Genomic DNA, 8,579 nt, shown 5'->3' on the forward strand with positions numbered 1-8,579 from the left:
ACCTGATCAGGAAGCTGCAGTTAGTGCAGAATGCAGAGCGCAAGGAGTGAGACCCTTTCAGCATATGACTCTTGTGCTCAGGGACAGGTTCTGGTTGCCAGTTTGCTGGAGGGCCAGTGCAAGGTGCTATTATTAGTATATAAAGTCCTTAGCAACACCATGGGAGGGGTGTTTCCAGGACTAAGGTGAAACTGTGAAGCTCCCTTGCTGCTTTTGCTATTGGATGCTGCATGTTGCTTAAGCTATTGTGTTATATATATAGTATTGAAATGTGGGGATTTTGTATTTTATTATATGCTTGTTTTGCTATGATATGAAATTGTTATGATGTTATTGTTTGCCTATATTATTATTAAATTACTATTGTAGTGTTGGAAATGCATCTCTGTTTCTTTGTTGAGCATGATTTTTTTGGGTGTGGAAAAGTGCCATACAAATAAAATGAATGAATGAACAACTTGGGACCACTTTACCTGCAGGTTCGCCTAACCTCATCTATGCCTGTTCAACTGCTTCTGTCTGTGGAACTGGTACAGTGGTCCCTTGGGTTAAGAACTTAATTCGTTCTGCAGGTCCGTTCTTAACCTGAAACTTTTCTTAACCTGAGGTACCACTTTAGCTAATGGGGCCTCCCACTGCTGCTGTGCCGCTGCCGTGCAATTTCTGTTCTCATCCTGAAGCAAAGTTCTTAACCTGAGGTACTATTTCTGGGTTAGCGGAGTCTGTAACCTGAAGCATCTGTAACCTGAAACGTCTGTAACCTGAGGTACCACTGTACTGTTATAGTGACGACATAGTGCTTGTTCCCACATCTGTAAAAAAATCATCTTCTAGAGTGACAGCAACCAAATTTTTGGAACTCTCCGCTTGTTAACATCAGGCAGGCACCTTCACTGCAGTCATTTCCACACATGCTAAAACGTTTTTGTTTAGACAGGTCTATCTAGATATGTAGAAGGATTGTATGTGTTAAAATCTTGTAGGTAAACTGGATGCAAGTTATTAAGGGCTCTGTAAGCTAATAGGAACACCTTGTCCTTGGCCTGACAGCAAATTGGCAGTCCGTACAGGTCTCTGAGCACAGGTGTCAGGTGCTGAGAGGGTCTTCTTCCATGTTCCAGCTAGCCCCTCCCACTGCCACCTGCATGTCAAGTGCACCGCCTTGCCCCCGCAATGGAAGGGGCTGGGGCCATGTGAGGTCAGCATGCCCCATGGCATACAGGCATGGCTGCCATGGAATTTTGAGGGGGCCTGACCCCCTCCTTGAATTTTTTAATGGGATCTTAGCCCTCTCCGTCACCTCCCCCAGTTGGCACACCTGCCGCAGGGAAGATACCTTCATGAGATGGTGAAAAGTTCTCCCTTAATGATGGAGCTGGTTATGTAAGATGTGAGCACACATTCGTACCCATTTTGTCATCTTAGCTATTTCTTGCAAGCCAAGCAGCCTGAATGCAGCAGCCAAGAGTTAAAACCAAGGAACTTTCCACATTCAAGGTATGGGAATCTGCACATGTTCAGAGAGGCATCTTTTTTTCTAATGAGAGCTTTGGGAGATATATTGGCGAGCAAATCAAATGACTCTTCAACAGTATACTAGGCACACATGAACCTCAACAAAACTGGGAGCCCTGTTTAGCCTGGGTATGTATGGCTGCAGGCTGCCTTTCTTGGCATGAATGCCTGGTAAGCTCTATGCATGGAAGAGTCTCTTCTGAATATCCCCTCACTCTCTCCTCTATATGCTTGGAATATAGTCCCCTTAGATATCTGATCTATAGAAATCTAAATGCATTGTCTCCATAGAGGGACAGTGATTAGCACATGGTTAAAAACAACAACACTATAGAGAAACGTGGACTTAGATGAAGTCCAGAGAAATCAAATATACCTAAAGCCCATGGGAGAAAATTCTCCTTTTCCAATGGAGCTGGTCTCTGGAACTGCAGAGTCTACATGGAGGAAATAAAAAAGGGAGATGAAACAGGATCCTGGTCTCAGCTGAGGAAGAGAAGTACCTCTATCAAACCAAAATTAGAAAGAACAACTTTTAAAATCAGAGGAAGCAAGGAGCAACATATGCAAGGAATGTTACAAGATAGAGTGTTTGAAATTGAGAACTCAGACCATGTCAGAGAACGTAATACCTGGCTCACAAGCAGTGTATAAAGGCAACAGTATTTCCTATTGATCTCCCCCAGCATATTCAATACAAAATTTCAGGTCACTGTCAAGGCTGATAATCACTGATAGGACTTGAGGTTTCTTCATCCATTGGCAAAGCCGTTCAATTGCACCATGAGTGAATCTTCAGTTTATCACCTGTTTGAGGACTGTTTTGTGGAATTGTGGGAATGCCTTTGGTGGCCTAAGGACCCTTTTCTCAGCTGAACTTGTTGCTTGGGAGATGTACATTGTGGTAACTATATTTGTTACACCTTAAGACAAGCAGTTGTTCTTGCTGTCAGTGCTATACAGTATTTAATGCTGACCCTTACGGCTCTATACATTCATGGTGCAAGGGTGTAAATCTGCTGAACTCACACTTGGAGTATTTACACCAGTTTGAAAATTTATTGTGCAAGACTAATGGGTTTCTCCATGAAGTGCCAGTAATTTCATTAACTTTGGGTAGATAAAAATCTTGATCTAGTGTTGCCTTTATTGATTAGTGCCTACAGCTAACTCTGCTTATTTAGTTTGCTAGAGGATACGCTTGATACAAATAAGGATTTCATGCTGAAAGAGATTCTTTTGCCAAATTCTGCACTGAAGAGCTACTTTCAAAAATATGTCCGGTAAATACAGTCAGCATCGTTAAGGAATTCAAAACTTTTTGTTGTAATTCTCCACAAAGCACACAGTGTTCTTTGAAGGCCACATTGAGAAAGTCAGCAAAGTGTGTAGGGCTGGCAGCTCAACCCACATTCCGTGGACCAACACCATTGACACCACATCTCGTTTGTTGGAAGGTTGCTCACAGGCATGCAGAGCAGTTGGCAATGGCATCTGATATCATGGACCCACTCAAGGTTTTATCAGTAGCTGATCCTATTTATAGTTATGCTTTATTTAGTTATAATTTTTGTAGCCCACTTTTCTGCTGAAGGCTCAAAGCAACTTCCTATAAATAATGAATAATATTGAAAAAAGAAAAGGTGTGACTCTACACAAGTCCCATAAAATTCTTCATCATCTTCTGATGAGAACCATTTTGTTTTCTTTTTAATGAATCTTATGTGCTGCACCTTCCTTGGTTGTTATCTGTGTGCCTTTGGAGAGATTCCTGTAAATAGTTACCCTGGCACAGGCCATCTCAAGCATTGCTGCCAGAATCCCCTGCAGACTCCATTCAGGTTTGTCTACTACATTTAGTAGCAACATTGGATTATTAACCCCAAGCCATTGATTCTTTGCCAAGAAGCACTAACAAAACAGATGTGCCCGTGACCTTGTCTGCAAACTGGTCACACATTGCTCCTCAGACAATTAAATGGATTTCTCAGCCCAAATTGTTTATCCTACAACATTTCCCCCAACTCCAGGAGGTCCAAGCCAAGGATGGTTCACTTCAAGTTGTTCTTAAGATGTCCAACTAGTAAAATACTCCAGCACTTCAATTAAATTCTTCAAGGACACATGAAAAGTCCTGAATCCTGATGATGATGATTTGTTAAAAAAATGTATTTCGTTAAAGATTTGCTACAAAACTAGCAAATAAGCAGGGGAAAGTACATCTTTTGTCTCCAGTTTCAGCTCATACTCTTTTTCACAGTTCATTTACATGCAGCAAGAGACACTTGCATCATAGACATCTTGCAGTTGGGGGAAGAGAGAGGGAGAGAGATGGGGAGTATTGTTCTTTCGTTCTGCTGCATGGTGTTAGTGTAGGGGTTTGTATCAGCATCACATGGATAGATCCTTTGTGTGTGTTTACAGAGAGAGAGATTGCAAGAGGTTGGGGGGTCCAGAGCTCAATTTGGGGGGTAGGTCATTGGGTCAGGTGAGCCATATTGATTTGTATGCTGCTGGGGGGACGTTGTCCTGTTGTGCTGAGAATGTGATAAAGGGGAACCACACTGGGGTGAAGGCATCCTCTTTTGCTTGTCTCTGTGCTAATTTAAGTTAACCAACAAACTGAATCCTGATTATTAACAACAAATAAGGGAATAGTGTGACTTACAGGTGAAGGATCAAGATTCAAACATGTTTCAAAATGTCATTTTTATTTTCTTCAGTAACTCAGCTCCACCACTGCTTTTTATTCCCAGCTCCACAATGTTAAATGTGCTCTGAGATATAATTAAAGTTAATATTTTATCTTAATTAGGAATGCAGCACTTATATATGATTTCCATATTGCAGAAGGAAAATGACATATTCATAATTGCAATATATTGAAATTACAGTTACGAAATAAAGATACTATTTCAGACTGAAGTTGGCTGGTCTGTGTTCGAAGTGGAAATGTTGCATTTATTTATTTGATATTCCCCATTTCAATGGAACAAGTCAGTGCTGCTCAGGAACATATCTTAACTAAAAAAAGCACAGCCTGTTACTATTAGGGATAGTGGAAAAAAATCACAATAACTGAACATGAATGCGAACTCTGGAGCAAGCTCATCCACCAAGCCAGTTGGTTGGTATCCATGCAAGCGTTGGCAGTCTTTCTTTCTTTCTTTCTTTCTTTCTTTCTTTCTTTCTTTCTTTCTTTCTTTCTTTCTTTCTTTCCAATTAATAGAATTGTAGAGTTGGAAGGGACCCCCAGGATCATCTAGTCCAACCCCTGCAATGCAGGAATCTCAGCTAAAGCATCCATGACAGATGGCCTTCCAATCTCTGCTTAAAAACCTCCAAGGAAGGAGAGTCCACCACTGCTCGTGGGAGTCTGTTCCACTCTCAGATAGCTCCCACTGTAAAAAAGTTCTTCCTGGTCTTTAGTTAGAATCTCCTTGCTAGTCACTTGAGTCCATTGGTTCGGGTCTTGCCCTCAAGAGCAGGAAAAAACAGGCTGCCAATCCTCCACGTCATAGCCCTGAATGTAACATATTTATTTTAAAAAATGCTTACTCTAAATAAATTATTGATAGATTTCATTTCCCTCTTTTTTTACCTGTTTTCAATCCTCTTTCTTATGTGTTGACTTCTGCTCTTGTAGTACTCCATGCAGTAATGGCCAACGCGAATTACCCCCCCCCCCAAGGGGATGCTTTGCAAACCCTTATATATGCTGTATTCTTCTCTAGTCCTTCTGGGTGTGTATGGATTGCACAAGACCTGGGCAGTGAACGCTTCTAATGTGGTTTTTCACAACTGCATCAGTTGCTTTTTTGGTCAGTGGAGGAAACAAAGAGAGGTCAGTGTAGTACATAAATTCCATACAATTTTAGCATTTGATTAAGGGAGCAATCCTCTGCACAGGAAGCTGGTGAAAGCAAGGTGTCATAAATTTAAGCTGGCATAAAGTTATACTAGATCCAAAGCCTGTTCAGCAACAGGACTGCTGCTCTGCCTGAGCCTTTAAAATGGGGTGTTCTATGCTGGGCTGCCAGGTCACCTGACTAAACTGAGCAGGCTCAGGATGCCGCCCCCCTTTCTGGCTGCGCTTCTGCCACGCCCCCACCTTGCCCCTTGTTTGAGACTTACACCAGCCTTGTCTCAGCCAGCTTCAGATCACCTGGCGGAGCCCCAGCTGAGCCAGAATGAGCAAATTATGCCAGCATATCTTCATCTGAGTTTGCATTGGGGATTTAATGCTGGCTGAACCTGGCTAATTCAGGAATCAGTTGGCTGAGCTGGCAATCCTGAGCAAAATTAAGGAATTTTTGTTTCACATATGTTCCTGCCCAGCTGGATTGGGAGATATTATTATGAGATACAGATACTATTTAAAGGCAGTGAAACTCAAGTGAACTTGTTTAAGCACATACCATTATATCCAAGTTATGCAGCAGTGGTGGACTTTGGGCTTTTCAATTTCAGGGGTGTCCTGTCCCCTATCTCTGTTGCAGCTCCCCCTTGGCTCAGCACCCAGGGCAGGTAAACTCGTCATGTTCCCATCTGTTTGCAGGTCACATGATAGATATTATTTTTCATTATGGTATGTTGGACTGCTTACTCATGACACACTACCTCAATCATTATAAGAATATTTCATGGAATCATGGATCTGTGGTTCTCTTTCAAACTTAATGTTTCCCTTATTTGGTGGCTTATTTGGTAATCCTTAATTCACTTGTATTGGGACGTGGGTGGTGCTGTGGGTTAAACCACAGAGCCTAGGGCTTGCTGATCAGAAGGTCGGAGGTTCAAATCCCCGCAACGGGGTGAGCTCCCATTGCTCAGTCCCTGCTCCTGCCAACCTAGCAGTTCAAAAGCACGTCAAAGTGCAAGTAGATAAATAGGTGGGAAGGTAAACGGCGTTTCCATGCGCTGCTCTGGTTTGCCAGAAGCGGCTTAGTCATGGTGGCCACATGACCCGGAAGCTGTACGCTGGCTCCGTCGGCCAATAAAGCGAGATGAGTGCCGCAACCCCAGAGACGTCCATGACTGGACCTAGTGGTCAGGGGTCCCTTTACCCTTTACCCAATTCACTTGTAGAGTTGAAACTTTAAGCCATAATGTAGTCCAGTTATAGCTTTTCTTCTCTAAAATACAACATAAGCTTGCTACATTTTTCACTTCTAAATCATTGTGTTTGATATAATTATTTCCACAATAGCCAATTGCTATGTCTCAAATATTATGATATCAAGTACTAAGGTAATTAGGTGGCAGATGCTGGGTTTGGGGACCATCTGCTAGGTTTGGAAATGATGTGTTGATGGGACTTGAAATGACACAGTCATATGGAAGATCTCTAATAGTGGCTGCACCCATCCTGCACTGTACCTGTGAAAAACAAAACAAATACTAGTCAGGATGTGTTGCTATATATTCTGTGGAAGTGCAGGATTAGGATCCAAGATTTGTTGAAGGTGCAGTAAGATAAAAAATCTGAAAATAAATTAATTAAATGACCGGATTTTAGAAACTGCTTCATTGTTTAAAGTTTCCTTCATGAACATATGAGCTGTTAAAGTAAAGGGGAATCTAACAATTAAGATTCTATTACCACTAATGATGGGATTCAGCACATGTGTGAGCTGCAGTTATGTAACCTAGGCCTCGAGATATAAACTCTTGCATCCATGTGGGCCTTTGGTCTGATCCAGGATGGCTCTGCTGATGTTCGTATTGGCTTGTGGAACACCAGGTTGAGCTTGAATTCTCTGATCTTGGCAGTGTAGCCTGGAGCCAGATATCTTTCCATACAGCATTCATGTCTCTCTAGTTTAGGAAGAACTTGGGTAAATCAAAAGGAAAGATGTTTGTTGGCCATTGGCTCCACAGAAGTGAGGACTACTATCAAAACAACTGCAGAGAGCGTCCAGTGGTCTGGATAATGTAAGGTGGATGCAGCAAAGCATTTACAATTCTATGCCTTAAACATTATTTGTTAAGGCAGAACTGTCAAATTCTCTGGATAACGTTGTCATCACCCTGCTTCCCTGGATCCCTTATCATGTTGGGAACTTGGTTAAGAATTTCCACAACACTTGTTTGCTCAAAATGGGTGGCACCTATGCCAATACAGGCAAGCCAGTTTACTGACGGGGGTTGTTAACCATTTCCTTTGGATCAGCAGTTGTTCATAGAACCTTAGAGCTGAAAGGGACCCAATGGTCATCTAGTCCACCCCCAATGCAGGAATCTTGGCTAAAACATCCATGATAGATGGCCATCCAACCTCTGCTTAAAAACCTCCAAGGTAGGAGAGTGTAAAACCTCCCGAGGGAGACCATTCCACTGCCGAACAGCTTTCACTGTCAGAAAGTTTTTCCATATGTCTGGTTGGAATCTCCTTTCTTGTAACTTGAATCCATTGGTTCAAGTCTTACTCTCCAGAGCAGGAGGAAAAAAGCTTGTTCCATCCTCCACAGGACAGCCCTTGAGATATTTGAAGATGGTTATCATAGTCTCCTCTTTTCCAGGCTAAACATACCCAGCTCCTTCAACCGTTCCCCATAGACTTGGTTTCCAGATGCGTGATCACCTTGGTCACTTAAATTTGGAGTAAAATTATTATTTGTAGTAGTAGTATTCATTACCCACTTTTTCACTATATTGTAATATGTAATGGTAATTTTATATTTATTTATTTTTACCTGAAAAGTTAAGGCCAATGGCTAGGACAGTGAAGTCGATGAGATGGTTCTCTCCAAAAACAGGACCTTAAAAGCACCGCCACATTGAAGAACCATATGCTTCTCAGCCCAAATGAGAAGACAAGAATTACTTCTCTTGCTTCCTCCCAGTTAACAGAATAGAAATTTCAAGTAATTCTATGAACTGCAGTTTACTCTAAATTTATACTTGAGGCAAAGCCATAGATCCACTAGCTACTTGGTGAAAACGTCTGGAATATCTTTTTTGAAATCTTTACAATCCATCACCGTACATTATTGTAATATTTGTTCAAGACATTTGTTATATCTGGACATAATGCTATAATGCAGAACTCAGAATCTATTTTT

The sequence above is a fragment of the Podarcis melisellensis genome, assembly GCF_964234715.1.
Source record: "Podarcis melisellensis genome assembly, chromosome: 4".
NCBI lineage: Eukaryota > Metazoa > Chordata > Lepidosauria > Squamata > Lacertidae > Podarcis > Podarcis melisellensis.